Below are 15,461 nucleotides of genomic sequence, written 5' to 3' on the forward strand. Positions count from 1 at the left end.
ATAAATCTGCCTTCAATGGAGGTTACTCCCTAGTAACTTATGTTAAGAAGTGCAGCTGAGTGACAGGGACATTGTTGGTATGACCTTTTTGTCAACGTATTGGCCTCATGAGGCTGATAAACTGTTAATAATGTTGTCTCAAATTCATCTCCCATGAAAAGGCATAAATGTCAGGATTATTTCATCCTGTTATTAGTAGTGGCTTAGCAACCTCTATTTTATGAGCATTGATCTCCTATATGGCCATCATTTACAGCCACATAAAGCCAGCCAATGTGAAAGACACTTATCAGATGCCAATAAAAGACAAAGTGAAATATAATCTGATGCCCTTCTTTCAACATCTGCACTCTGGTGGTACTTGAATTCCACAGCATGTGCATCTAGAATAAAGCCACAGCCATTGAAGAACAGCCAGTGGGATAGTGAGGTCAAATGGAATCTCTTCTCTCAGTGCCTTTCTCTGCTTCACACCATGAGGTTTGGGGAGATGAACCTTTGGCCTTTTCACAGTACACAATTATAGCATTATAATTTCAGTTTAACTGCTATGGTTCCATCTAATGGTGTCCTGGGATTTTCAATTTAGGGAGAGGGCATTTAGAATTTTCAGCTTGGGAACTCTTGTGCCTCACAAAACTACAGATCCCAAGATTCCTAAGAATGGATCCATGCCAATAAAATAATTTGTTGCTGTGTGCCTTCAAGTTGTTTATGACTTATGGCAACCCTAAGGAGAACCTAACACAAGGTTTTCTGGGGCTGAGTGTGTGACTCACCCAAGGTCACCCAGTGGGGTTCCACGGCCGAGCAGGGATTCGAGTTGTAGCCCAACGCTCAAACCTTATACCATACTATCTCTCAGTGGAATCATAGCACTGTAATAATGTAATATGAAAAAGGCCCAGTTCACAACTGCCAAACCAAATACTGCTCACAGCATTTGAACATATGAAGCTGTGTCACCCTGAGCTGAACCATGGAGAACTTGGGAAAGCTCAGTCCCTTGAGAGCGTTCACATTTAGGGATTTTTTTTTGGGGGGGTGGTGGAAATTTTGACCACAAATTTTTGTAGACAAGGTTGTGGTGACATGGTTGAGGAACTCTTCTAGTCACTGAAGAAGAAGAATCCTAGAGGCAAAGGCTGCTTCTTCACCATAAGATGCTGAAGGTCATCTGCAACATGTTCAGTTGCAGTCTGACATCTAATCAATGGCTGAGAGAATAGACCTGTGCTTGGAATAGGGATAGAATTATTCACTAGATTCTCCTCCAAGGAACCAATGAGTAATTTTTGCAATTTTCTTCCTGCTGGGAGAAAGTCTTCAAAAACCGCACATTTTTCAAAGCCAATTAACAATTTGTGCATAAAATGTGCACAAATTGCACAGAAAACTAAAATTTTGACCTGGGAACTAGCATTTTCTGCATAGAAAATAATACAGTGGACCCTTGTTATACGCTGGAGTTTGGTTCCAAGATCCCCCGTGGATAACAAAATCCGTGGATGCTCAAGTCCCATTAAATATAATGGCATAGCAAAATGGTGTGCCTTATAAAAATGGAAAATCAAGGTTTGATATTTGAAATGTATACTTTTTTTTAACATTTTCAAACCATGGATACTTGAATCCATGTATAAAAAAAATCTGTGTATAAGAAGGGCTGATTGTATTATTGCGTAGAAATATTGTTTTCTGCATAGAAAGTGTGTTTTCCTATGCAAAAATGCTATTTTCTATGCAAAAGAATTTTGCACAGAATAAGTCCTGAAATGCAAAGATTCTTGTCAGCCCAAGATCCTTCTCACTGGACACTCAAAAAACATGATTTTCAACAAATTATTATTATTATTATTATTATTATTATTATTATAGTTTATTTATATAGCATTGTAAATTTGCACAGCACTGTACACACAAATAATAAAATCGATAAAAATTAAACCTGCCAATGCCGTACATTCTACAAAATATATATAGAACAATAGGTAATAATACAGGATAGAATTAGATAAAACAAGCAGGCAACAATTAAAAACATCAAATCAAATATCAGATAAATAAGCATACAATGCCTGGGAATGCTTCCCTGAACAGGATGGTCTTCAACTCAGTTTTAAAACTGGTTAAAAAAGTGATGAGCCATGTTTGTGGGGGAAGAAGGTTCCAGGAGTGAGGGGCAGCAATTGAGAAGGGACGAATCCAGGACGGAGCAGTGGAGGTCCTAGGCTGGGACAGTAGACCTTGACTACCAGAATGGAGGGAATGAATGGGAATGTGAGAAAAAATCAGTTCAGCTAAATAAGGAGGGGCCAGCCCATGAAGGACTTTAAAAGCAACAGAAGCTTATACTAAAATATTTTAAAATATTCCTTTTATCCCTACCCTGGAAGCCACCTAAAGGTTCTCACAAAACAGAGATTGCAATGTTACATAGGGTCATGCAAAATACCTTTTTGAACAATGTCATTCAAAATGCTTATGCCACAATACATCAGTGTAGTCTTAACCTTTTGCATTAGACTGGGGAGCACATGATTCTCTCAATGGCTGAGAAAACAGAACTGTATCTGGAAGCTCCCAGCTCCTCTTGCACACCAGAGATGACAAGTTGCATTAGCATATACAGGATACCAGTTTGCATAATGACATTCAATGAACATATGTAAGGACACAGCAACATAGCCTTTTGGATTACATTGGGGAGGAAATGGGGAGAAAGTGGGACCTGCTACTCCCTCCAATGACACTTATGGGAACTCATGCTATTCTAGTGTGCTTGCAGGGTGCCCAAAATTAATGTATTACAGGTGATATTTTTTAGTTATAACACATTACCACCTATGGAAAGAGTATATCTATGGGGAACTGTGGGGATAGACTTAGGGAGGTATTTCTTCCAACCGCAAGATTACTTCAATAAATTATGCAAGATCTTTTGTTGTTGCTTTTGTTTTCAACCATTTTGAGATAATTTGAGGTGAATTTAGGGCCTCTCTAGCAGCACTTACATTTTCAAAAATCTGTGTTTTGTTCAGGAAATCCAAAGAGATAAGACAACAACTATGCCCAATTACTGGGACCGAAGCTTGTTGAAATGGAAGAGAAAACATTTGGAAGAGTATAATTAGGAAACGGAATATATGAGATTGGTGAGAGAACACGAGCAAAGCTAATAGCACCCCAGAGAGAAATATAGCTCTAAAAGTTGGTCCAAACTAATTAAAGTAGAATGTCAAAGCGAACATGGCAAAGAAATGGCATCTTTTAAAGAAAAACAGATTCCTGGTCCATGTGAGGGAGAGAGATTGAGGTTGAAAGTCACTTGTTCTTCATTGAGGAGTGGTTTGCTCTTGCAGAATGATGCTTGATTTTATTTGCATCACAATGCTGAAGCCAAGTCTCAGAATTGTGCATCACTTGTTACAGCAAGCAAGGAATGAATGCACTCATGTGGATCCATCTCAGTGCAGCTGAAACCCATAGAAAATTCTGGGGGAGGCACAGCAGAATTTTTTCTTATTTATCAGTTCAATTCCAAATGCAGTTAAATAGCCATCTCTCCCAAAAACAAATTTGTCAATTATATATTCTTCATAGTTGGGAGACAAAGATGTTGAGAGAGGGTTTTTTTTTTTTTTTAATAATCCCTAGTGCTGATATACACATCCTTGCAGATTCCCCTTTTCCCCAGGGAATCATTTACAGAAGTAGCTGCTATTTTATTTATTTCTGGGTTTTTTTAAGACGCTGCTTAGATAAATTACTTCACTCTATTAATTTCCCTGAAACACATCAGCAATGTGGTTTGGCACCAATTCCATTTGTTGCTTTATTCAGTAAAAGCTAATGGTAAACATGGTGGGTCATTTTCTCACAATATCAATGGGGATGCAAGTGACTAGGGATGTCTTGATGATAAAAAGGAATATTTATTACCACCCTGTGCCTACAAATAGCAAGTGCCAGCAAAGGCAGGCTGTAGTAGAAGAATAAGTTACAGATAGGTCAATCAGCCAAAAAAGCCAATATTATCCTGGCTGCATCAGTAGGAGTACAGTATCTAGGTCAAGGGAATTAATATTGTCACTCTATTCTGTTTTCATCAGGCCTCACGTGGAATATTGTGTCCATTTCTGGGAACCACAATTCAAGGGAGGTATTTACAAGCTGGAATGTGTCTACAGAAGAGTAACCAAAATGATGAAAGGTCTTGAAACCATGCCCTATGAGGAGCAACTTAGGGATTGGGTATGTTTAACCTGGGGAAGAGAAAGCTAAGAAGTGACATGATAGCCATGCTTAAATATTTGAAGAGATGTCACAATGAGGATGGAACAAGCTTGTCTTCTGCTCCTTCAGAGACTAGGATCCAGAGCAATTGATTCAAGTTACAGGAAAAGAGTAGGAAGAACTTTCTTCAACATTAGGAAGAACTGCCTGATAGTAAGATTCGACAGTGGAATAGGCTGCTTCTGACTGTGGTGGAGTCTCCTTCTTTGGAAGTTTTTAAACAGAAGCTGAATTTATTTGTGTTTTATAAACCTGGCAACTCAAATGGCAGAATATACTATATATACTCAACTATAAGTCAGCTTCATGTATAAGCTGAGGGCATGTTTTGGGGACAAAATTATGGATTTTGCTATGACCCATGGTTAAGTCAATGGTAAAATTTGGAGGCTCCTTCAGTGTGTGTATGTGTGCATGGGGCAAGGCAGACTCTAATTGAGGCATTTTGCTTCAGTGTTTCAGCTTTCGTTTCATCCTTCATTCCCCAGGCAGCAGGTGGGAGAAGGTCTTTGTTAGTCATCAAGGACTCTTTCTGCTTGGTGCAAGAGAAAAATAAACTGCTCTGCTGACTAGACGGGGAAATCTGAAAGAGCTGCTATCACATTACTATACAGATCCATACATAAGTCGGTCTGGGATTTTGGGGTCAATTTTTTGGGCATAAATTTCTCAACTTATAGACAAGTATATAGGGTAAATGTAAGTAATAAATGAAATATTAGGGTTGCTTCTGAAATACCTATCCATTTATCCTCTGGATTGTTGGGTACTGAATACAGGATTATTTTATTTTCAAAATGTAACTGATGCACTAGTCTGAGTGACCTGTGGCCTTCAAGCCACAATTGGTCTGCAGTTCTCATTATCTCTGACTATTGGCCATGCTGTCTGATGTGAGTTAGAGTCCCACAACATACAAAGGTCCTCAGATTGCCAATTCCTGATATATCTGCTTGAATCTGAAGCTCTTCAGAAATCATTCCACTCTCCTCCAAGCTCGCAGCTCTAAAATTAGACTGATTCCACCTTTTACATATGTATTCATACATTTTCCTGCATTCATAAAAAAAAAAAAACCCATGTGATGCCAGTAAAAACACTATTAATTGCTGTAACCTTTCACTCACATGGAATATACCAGATTGCATCCCTAAAGTGTTGTGGTTTTTCTTTTAACCATATTATTAAAAAAAAAGGATCTTAAATTGGAACAGTTCTCTGAAGAGATAAGATGTAAAGGTTAGAGGTGCATTTTTGTGACCTATGCTGCATCCTTTGTAGGATAAAACATATTTTTCAAATGCATGATCATTTGCTTCACTGGTGTTAATTAACCTAGATGAAGTCACATTTATAGGGGTAGAATGAAGTCAATTTCCTTGCAGTGGACGTGGGAAATGGTTCATTAGAGAGTTAGGTGTGACGTGGGACCCTTTCACTGTAAAAGCTTCATTGAGAGAGAATTTTGTCTTGTTTGCCAGTTCTTTAAATTCTTTTTCTTCCATACAGAATCTCAGGGACATCCTTACTTGGGTTAATAGTGCTTCAAAAAGTTGAAGGCAGCTCGACTCAGGCATGCATCCTTCTGAGGTCACTAAAATGAATACCCAGCTTGTTGGGGGCAATTAGCTTACAGTTGTAAACCGCTTAGACACTGTTCGTTCAGTATGGCACAGTATATAAATGAAGCTGTTTTGAAGGCAGTAGGGAAAGAGTAAGACCACAACATAGGTGGATAGAGTCAATCAAGGAAGCTATGGCCTCTGTAATAACAGAGCATGTCTTGGATGTCTCTCATTCATTGGGTCATCAAAAGTCAAAGCCAACTTGATGGCAATTAACAACAAAAATCACTTGGTCTTCCAAATTTTGTTGGACCATAAGTGTCAGCAGCACTAGGTAATATTGACAATGCTTAGGGATTTTGGTAGCTGCAATCCAGCAGTATCTGGAGTGCTCAATATTTCCCACCACTTGCTTTAATCCAATTAGTTGTGACAATGACAGTAGACATATTGAACAACTGACCCGTTGTTGAATGGTAAATCAATACTTATAAAAATCCTATTAATTCAATAGGTCTATCTAGTTAGGGCTAGCAAATAGATTAAGATGCTTTTATTACTGTTGTTGTTCTGCGCCTTCAAGACATTTCCAATTTATGGTGACCCTAAGATGAATCTATCATGAGATTGTCTTGGCAAGAGTTTTCAGAGGAGGTTTGCCATTGCCCTTCCTTGAGGCTGAGAGCATATAATTTGCCCAAGGTCACCCAGTGGGTCTCATGGCCAAGCTTGGAATTGAACCCTATTCTCCAGAGTCATAATCCAATACTTGTACCTCTGTGCTACACTGGCTCTGATACCCTGCACTAAAATTCTAAATCTAATTATCAATGAAGTATTCCTTATTGAGACAATGAGAGAGGGAGGGGAGATCAAACTACTTCTACTGTTTATTTTTTCTTAGAACAAAGAACAGTCTTCTCCATTTTTTCTAATCTTTCAATTTCTGCTTGTAGGAAAGTGGAGAAGAAGATTTGGGTTGAGCAGGCAAGAGAGGAGGTAGACAGGCGGGAGGACCCTGAGGAAGGGGAGCAGGCAGGAGGAAAGAGACGGGAACAAGCAGAGGTGGAAAGAGAGGCGGAGAACATGACCATGCCCAGGGAAGAGAGGGAGGAGCCAGGTGATCATTTAAAGAGTGAGTGTGAGGTGTTAGGAGGGAGGAGACAACATGGAAGAAGGGGGCGCGGAGAGGAGCGCGCACAATTGAAAGAAGAGGTAACCCAAACCCCAGTCTGGCAGGCTGCCCCATTAGTCTCCAGGCCTCCTTTGGACACCTTCGGGTAGGGCCCCACCAAGCAGTGCTCCCTGTAAACCCCCGTTGGGATGGAGTTCCCAATGGGGAGCCTTACAACCCTGGAATAGGGCGAGCCACACAAGGTTCCCACAGCGCCAAGGGTACTTGGTAGGACTCCAAGGGGAAGTGTTATGAGCATGGTCCATGTCCCTTGGAAAGAGAGAAGGCAGAGATAGAATACTCTGAAAGGGAAAGGGCTTTCAGACCCGCTCGGCCGAGGAGCCAAGAAGACTGAGGTTGGTAGCTATTGAGAAGGGTCCTAGGTGGACCGAAGACTATTCATTCCAGTGAAGTAACTGGAACCCCCGTTGTGGGATTGTTTTGTTTGGTTGTATTGAGAAACTCACTGTTACATTAAAGTTTCGCTTCTCCTTTCAGCATTTACATTGGCCTCATGTGTGCTTCTAGTGAATACTGTGACTCATGGATTCCAAGGGAGGCCTTCCCATTCCCTGGCCGCCAGTCCCGCCCACATTGCTGAAGAAAATACATTGGATATCATCCTTAGAATTATGCTTTATTTCCAATTTGAAACAGAAAGCACACCAACATGACCGAATTCAGCATCCAGTCAACAAATCCAGAGCCAAATTCAGTAGATGTGAGTGACAAAGAATGCAGTATTTTGACTTCAGTGCCTGCAATTCTGTGATGGGGCCCCATTGCAAAGAACAGTAATTTTCTATTTTAAGCTTGAGAAAAACTGTTATCACAACATTTTCAGATCTTAATTGACTTGCTACATTTAGCTCTGTAGTTTGTCCCCAAGCAGTTGAAATAATGTTGTTCCCTGCCCCCAACCACTGAAGCCACAAGCTTTTCCCCCCTTTAAAGCCACCTGCATATTTCATTAATTAACGCTGAAAATTCACAGTCAGGGAAAACTTTTATGCCATCATATGTTGATATCTTACATACTCTAACACAAACTGTGTACATTTTATGGAGTTACTTTTCAACGTGCTGGTGTAATGTCCTGCTTAGGATACTTGTTTATTTATTAGTTAATTTTACATCCTGCCTTTTTTCTTGGAGGACAAAATGGTGTATCTGGCTGTCCTCCTGCATTATTCTAACAACAGCTCTGTTGGGCAGACTGGGAGAGAGCAACTGAACAACAGACATCTAGTGAGTTTTATGGGTCATTTGAGACTTAAACTTGGATTTACCAAGTGTCAGCCTAAACTTAGATCACACTGATGCCATAGAACCATGGAGCTGGAAAGGATCACAAGGGCTATCCGGCTTGTCCTCTGCCATGGAGGAATACACAAGTTGAACACTCCTGAAAAATGTCCATCCACCCTCTTTTTAAAGACTTCCAAACACTGAGCATCCACTAGAGGTTCTTCCCAGTGTTTAGGTAACCAATTTGAATCCATTGGTTCATGTGCAAGGCTATCTTCTCTACCTTGAAGTTCAACTCTGAGTTCTCAGAGTTAGCTGGGCATACAGTGATGTGGAAATCATTACGCTTCCTAATAGGGCTGGTCATATAGCAGAGGCGGGAACCAAACTACTTAGAGATCCATGTAGCCATGAGGGTCTTGCCGGGGGCCATCAACCCCAAAATATTCGTTCAGTGTTTTTTTTTTTTTTTATTAAAATGGTAAAATTCTGTTCCTGGAAGCCTCTGTGATTGTACGGAATCTGCCTTCAGACCAGAAAGGTTTCTCCCATTACAAGCTCATATAGAGTGGCTGGAACACCTCATGGAAGTTCTGGAGGCCAGGAAAATAGATCTTGAAACCGCAGACTTTGCTCATCCTTCAAGCCAGAGGAAGTTCTGGAGGCCAGGAAAATAGATCTTGAAACCGCAGACTTTGCTCATCCTTCAAGCCAGAGGAAGAGCTGCACCCTTCCATGAAAATTTACAGAAATGGCATCTGTCACTGAGGAAGAAAGAAGAACAAATATTGTCACAATGAAATACCTTACCCATGAAGAGATCTCTGCCTGTTCACCATTTGTCTGTAGATTCTATGAACCTGGGGGGGGGGGGGGGGGAGCAGGAGCTACTTCAGATTATCCAAACAGAGAGAAGGCAAGTTTGCCAGAACAAGCAAGGAAGGAGAGATCACCACATTTCTAGGCAAAAACACAGGCATGTAAGCTTTCAAGTGACATCCCCTCCCTTAATTCCACTCTTCTTCTCCAGAGAAAGGTCTTCCCAATAACTCCCTGACTTCTTGCTGCTTCACTTTTATACCACTTTATTAGCACTTTTATGCTAATGTTTCACCTTTTTGCTTCCTCTCTCTGAATAACAGGGCAGATGGGACGATTTAAGAATAAAAGGATCTTTTGGCTGGTTAATGAGTCAAGATTATTCTACCCATCAAACCTCATTAGCCTTTTAGTATTCTAATTCTCTGGGAGGTCATTTCATTATTCTCTGAGTGACCCTGATAGATATGGCTGTGGATTCTTTTGTTTTCTCTTTCCTTTTCTTCTTTCTCTCTCTTTATTCTACTTTTCTTCTTTTTCTTTTTTGATTTAGAACAGGGATGGACATCTCCATTGGGTCTGGGGGGGGTGTCATTTTCTGTCCTTTGGACACTTGGATAGATAAAAATGTACAAGAAAAAAAACCCAGCAACCCAGAAGTGAACAGATGCCAGACTCTGGTTCTCTCAGAGTTCCTTCTATGCTGATGGGTCATTTATTCTGTACCTGCTTTGTTTTGTACCACTGGATGATAGGATACATCATACCCTGTGGTGTTGCTGGGTGCAAGGAATGTTTATCTTTCCTGGAATTGGATAATGAGCAGATGTGAAGGGGTGGAACTGAGAGTTGTCAAGGTCAGATCCATGGGAATACTTGGTACACTAAGAGACAATGAGGCACTCCCAGGGAGATGGATGTTTTTGGTTTGGGAACAATGGGGTTTGAGCATGCAACATGATGTGAATTGCTTTGTGCTTTTTTATATGCTGGGGTAACCAAAATTGCTTTAGTGTTCACAACAATGTCATACTATGAACAACTTTAGCTTTCTGAATAAAACTTTCTGTTCTTTTCACTGAGGTTTGGATTTCTGACCTAAGGTCAGCCAATGAATGACAGCAGAAGACCATCACATTCACAACTCACTTCTTTTAGTTGCTACAGACTCTGGAATTCACTATCACTCACACAATGATCAAATTTTCCCTAAACCAGACTTTCCTCAGTTGCAACCCCCCAAACCCAGCCACATTCTGGTTAGAGGAAAGTAAGGAAAACAGTAGACAAGCATCCAGCTATTTACCTATAGCTGGGCATAGAGCAATGACATAATCTTTGGGGACCGCCAAAGAATCCTTGAAGCTCCCTATGGATGCCTGTTGCTTTGCTTCTAGCTATAGGAAAATAGCTGGATGCTATACTACTAATCCCTAGTCTATCCACTGAGCAGCAAATGAGCCACATTTGAGGTGACCAGAGGTTTAAAAAGCTGAGGTTTGGGGAGAGGGGTTGGACAGGAGACTAATGTAGCTATGTCTTGTACTTCTGTCTCTCAATGAAAGATTACATGCTCCCTAACATTTCACAGATGAAAATTGGGAAACATTTGGCCAGGCAATATTGGAGCACAGTCCAGGTGGCAAAAGTTGTTAATGAGGAAGGAAACAACTCAGGAGAGGCTGCGGTAGTTTGTTTTTGCCTGAGCCTACTGGGAAGAGTGTGATTCTACCTTCTCTTTTTCTTTCCTGAGTTCATTGAGTGCAAACAACTTTCTTTCTTTCTTTCTTTCTTTCTTTGTATCCCACTCTTTCCCCAGGACTTGGACTCAGAGCAGTTTCACAGCATTAAAAACAGTACAATTAAAAACATTTTATAAAGTACATTAAAAAGGAATTAAATTATTACAGTATTAAAACAGATAATTATTAAAAGAATAAAACATATTTTAAAAATATACAACTATATATAGAGAAAAAAACGGGATCAAATTTTTAAAATGGTCTAACATCCTAGCCTGTCCTTATAGCAATTCCTTAAATGCCTGAGTGAATAGGTAGGTCTTCACCTGCCGGCAGAAGGCCATCAAGGAGGGAGCCGTTAGATCTCTCTGGGCAGAGAGTTCCAAAGTCTAGGGACAGCCACCGAGAAGCCCTCTCTCGCATCCCCACCAACTGTGTTTGTAATGGTGTTGGGATGGAGAGCAGGGTTTCTCCAGAGGATTTCAGAGTCTGGGCTGGTTCATACCAGGAGAAATGGTCTGCCAAATAGTGTGGACCTGAGCCATGTAGGGCTTTATAGGTAATAACCAGAACCTTGAATTGTACCTGGAAACAAACTGGCAGCCAATGAAGCTGTTTCAACAGGGGGGTTGTATAGTCTCTGTAATCTGCCCCTGTTAACAGCCTGGCAGCTCTTTGAACCAGCTGAATTTTCCAAACACTTTTCAAAGGCAGCCCCATGTGCCGCCTATTATAGTAGTCCAAACATGATGTAACCAAGACATGTACCACCGTGACCAGATCTGGCTTCTCAAGGAATGGGCACAATTTGTATGCAGTTTGCAGCAATTGGAGTAAGTTAGGAACAAAGGGGCAAATTGGGGTAGGAAGTGAAAAACTGAGGGGGTGTTCTCACTTAAGATTTGAAACGATTTAAAATACATCGTTTTTAATAAAACCGATTCAAAATAACCCTGGTCTTATCCCGCGTTCCGAATCGCTTTTATTCTTCGTTCCTATCTGGTTTTTTAAATCGAAGTTTTTACCTGCTAGCGTTCCTACTTGGCATGAAATCGGTGTTTAAATAAATCGATTCTTCTCCTCCATACCTTATTTGGAGCTGTCAATCAATAGTACGTCAGAATGACGTAACGTTAATCCGGAATATTTGGAAGCGATTTATCTTTTGGCATCGTTTCCATTTCATTGACCATTTGTGAACTGATGTATTTTTGGTGGGGTTTTTTTCCAAATGGACCAATGAAGGCGCTTAATCGCTCAAACGTCCTGTTCTGCGTCTCCTCATATTACCTGCCATAACTCAGTGCTAGGGAATCCTGGGAATGGTACTTTATTATGGCACCAGCACTCTCTGGATGTTCTGCATCCAAAGCCCAGGGTTAGAAAACGGGATCAAGGAGGAGAGGGCAGTGGGTTTCAGTGGGTAGAGACTGTTCTGCATCCAAAGCCCAGGGTTGGAAAACGGGATCAAGGAGGAGAGGGCAGTGGGTTTCAGTGGGTAGAGACTGTTCAGCATCCAAATCCCAGGGTTGAAAAACGGGATCAAGGAGGAGAGGGCAGTGGGTTTCAGTGGGTAGAGACTGTTCTGCATCCAAAGCCCAGGGTTGGAAAACGGGATCAAGGAGGAGAGGGCAGTGGGTTTCAGTGGGTAGAGACTGTTCTGCATCCAAAGCCCAGGGTTGGAAAACGGGATCAAGGAGGAGAGGGCAGTGGGTTTCAGTGGGTAGAGACTGTTCTGCATCCAAAGCCCAGGGTTGGAAAACGGGATCAAGGAGGAGAGGGCAGTGGGTTTCAGTGGGTAGAGACTGTTCTGCATCCAAAGCCCAGGGTTGGAAAACCTATATGTTTGTGTGTGTATGCATTTATATATATATATATATGCATGTGTGTGTGTGAGTAATCATATATAATCGTGTGTGTGTGTGTGTGTGTCTGTCTGTCTGTCTGTCTGTCTGTAGTGTGTGTGTGTGTGTGTGTGTGTGTTTGCCAAATCGGATCAAGGAGGAGAAGGCAGTGGGTTTCAAGTGGGTAGAGACTCTGCATCCAAAGCCCAGGGTTGGAAAATGGGATCAAGGAGGAGAAGGCAGTCAGTTAGTGGTATAGAGACACAAGACAGAAAAGGGGAAAAGGCAAGAGGCTGCAGACCTAAGAGAGAGCCAAATAAAGCAAGAGCAAGAGACGTCCCAAGACAGCCAGGGAGAATCCCTTCAGAGAGCCCAAAGATCAATGGGAGAGGCTTCTGGCAAAGCAAATTTGGGGAGCCCAAGCTGTTTCCAGAGAAACTATGGGATGGGTTTTGCAGGACAGCATCCTCTCTTCATGTCTCCCAAGACAGCCAGGGAGAATCCCTTCAGAGAGCCCAGAGATCAATGAAGGAGGCTGCTGGAAAAGCAGGGAGGGAGCACTCTTCCCAAAGATTCTCTTTCCAGGGTTGGAGGAGAAGGCAGATTCCATTTGAGAAAGGCTCTATCCCCCCCCCCCCCCCAATTGATCAGAGCCCTTCCCTGCCTGGGCGAGATCAGAGCCCAAGCGGGCAGGGAATGCCTCTTCGAGAGGAGGCTTCCCTTCCTGCCTCTCCTCCTTTAGAAATGGGCTCTCCCCACACAGAGGGGAGGTTGCAATCCACCGGGGGAAGCCTTGTAGTCCTTTGGCAAATGCAGGCGCTTGAGCAGCCGGGACTTCAGGCACTTAAAGCGCTGAAGAGATTAAGCGCCTGTAAACCATTAAAATTTTTTTTAAAAAAATCCTTATCTCTTATTGAAAGGCCACAACGGACAAAGGGGTGAGGGAAGCAAAAATGGCGACAGCCACGACAGATGGGGACAGAAAGGGCAACTCCCCCAAGGCCAGCCCCATCGCACTCCGCTCCTCCCATCCAGCTAACCCGATTTCAAAGGCTGCCGTTCCTATTTAAATGCTCCGGTTCCTAACTCGAATCAAGGGAAAAATGTAGGTCAGACCCTAGTATTTTTTTAACGCGCGTTAAATGACGAAAACACGATTCAAAATTTTAAACCGCTCTACGATTCGAATTGTAGTGGGGACGATTGCGGGTTGCTCTAGAACCGTTCTAGGTTTAAATCAGATCCTAGTAGGAACGCCACTCCTAGGATTCGATTCAGAACGTGGGGTTTCCCCTAGTGAGAACAACCTCTGAGATATTTTAAAAGCAAGTGATTAATTGGGATTCTTCCTTCCAAATAGGAACTGTTGGAGGTTATGGGAATACGGCCAATGTTTTTAATGGTAAACAGTCTAGCGGTGTCCTACAATCTAAAGGGGAATTATCTGTCCTGGAGACTTTGAGGAGAGGCAATTTACCTTTTCTTTTGACCCACAAAAAGAATGATCTCAGGATTTGGGGTGGGGGGTGGTTTAGGAGCTGGAATATTTGCTGGTCAATGACTGAATAAACTTTATTACTTATGAGCTGGAATAACATCCTTGGGGCACAAGATTGTTCATCCATACTTGAAAACCTGATTTGTATATTATTTTCCAACAAATAGCAGGGGTGGGAACCATTTGGATATTCTGATATTGTTGGATTGCAGTTCCTAGGACTTCTCACCATTGGCTACACTGGCTAGTTCTGCTGGCAGCTGCAGGTCAACAGCATCCAGAAAGCCATGAGATTCATAACCATGTTTCATAGCTTAGTGTTGCTTGCAAGGTCCCTCCTTCATTATCCTTATTATTCTCACAGTAATACAGTAACCTGTCTGTTCAACAACTCAAAACAGAAAGTTCGCCTATAAATAAATGAACAAATAAATCATCAAACTGGGGTCCTCCAATGGTTTGGACTACAGTTCCCTTTAGCTTACCACCATTATAACCAAGCGTAGTATACAGTGGTCTATCTATGGGGAGGAGGGACAAAATGTGAGCATTACCACTTCAAATAATAATTCTGAATGAATGAAATTTATTGTGCAGGAATCATCCAGGCTGTTGAAAACATGCCAAAAAGCATAGCATCAATTTATATTAAAACCAAACATCAGCTAGCAAGATTATTAATCAAAATAATAATAATACAGCACAGTTAAAAAACAAAAACAACAAAAAAGAAAAGAAAATGGATGTAGGAAGACCCATCAACGGGCTTGAAACAGCCATACCCTGGAAACAGTCCCTTGTTATAAATACCTTGGAATAAACTTTTCTGAGGTATGTAAATGGGATAAACGGCTCAAGGGGACATTCAAGAAGTTAATATGGGACAATCTTATGGTTTCCTACTGGGAAGGGAAGGTGTCTAATCTCCCCTCTTTTGGAACTCTATTGATGTAAACTTTTGCCATAAATCCTAAATGGATGAGATGGAGTCAGTTCAACTTAGGTTTCTGTCAGGAGCCCTAAGAGTTCCAAGAAGCATCCCAGCGGCTACAATAAGAAAGGAATCTTGCTTTCTCTTCATCTTTTACTTAGCAATGAAGGGAACAGTATGCTCATGGCTTTTATTGATTTTATGGCTAGCTGACCCACTGCTTTTGTCTGCCTGGAAAGAATCATATGTAAGCCCAGTATGTGGTCTTACAATATCAGTGACTGTGTAGCTCACATTGGGTTTCCCACTGAATTCCTTTTACCAAACGGTTATGATGGGGTCAC

Source organism: Sceloporus occidentalis, unplaced genomic scaffold (genome assembly GCF_023333645.1).
Source record: "Sceloporus occidentalis isolate IW3139 unplaced genomic scaffold, rSceOcc1.0.p SCAF_3, whole genome shotgun sequence".
In the NCBI taxonomy this organism is placed as follows: domain Eukaryota; kingdom Metazoa; phylum Chordata; class Lepidosauria; order Squamata; family Phrynosomatidae; genus Sceloporus; species Sceloporus occidentalis.